Genomic DNA, 302 nt, shown 5'->3' on the forward strand with positions numbered 1-302 from the left:
GGGCGGGCGGGCGCGGCCAATCAACCGGGCGCGGGGGCGGGCTTGCCGCGCAGCCTAGGGCTGGATACAAATGTGCGCCGCCGGTGGGGGGTGGCGATAAGCAGCAGGTCCCCGCGAGGTCAAGTGCGACTTGGTTGTGGGAACTGGAGGAGTTTTCTCGAGTCTTCCCTTCTCCCTCTCTCTGTCGGCTCAACTTTGGGTCTTGGAGCCAGGTGCATTAAACATGAGGCGGAATCCAAATCAAATAAGCAATAAAAGTTCTTCACCTTTGTATTAGGGGAGTGGAAAATAAAAGCGTTAGC

This window comes from Bison bison, unplaced genomic scaffold, assembly GCF_000754665.1.
Source record: "Bison bison bison isolate TAMUID 2011002044 unplaced genomic scaffold, Bison_UMD1.0 scf7180017861850, whole genome shotgun sequence".
In the NCBI taxonomy this organism is placed as follows: Eukaryota; Metazoa; Chordata; class Mammalia; order Artiodactyla; family Bovidae; genus Bison; species Bison bison.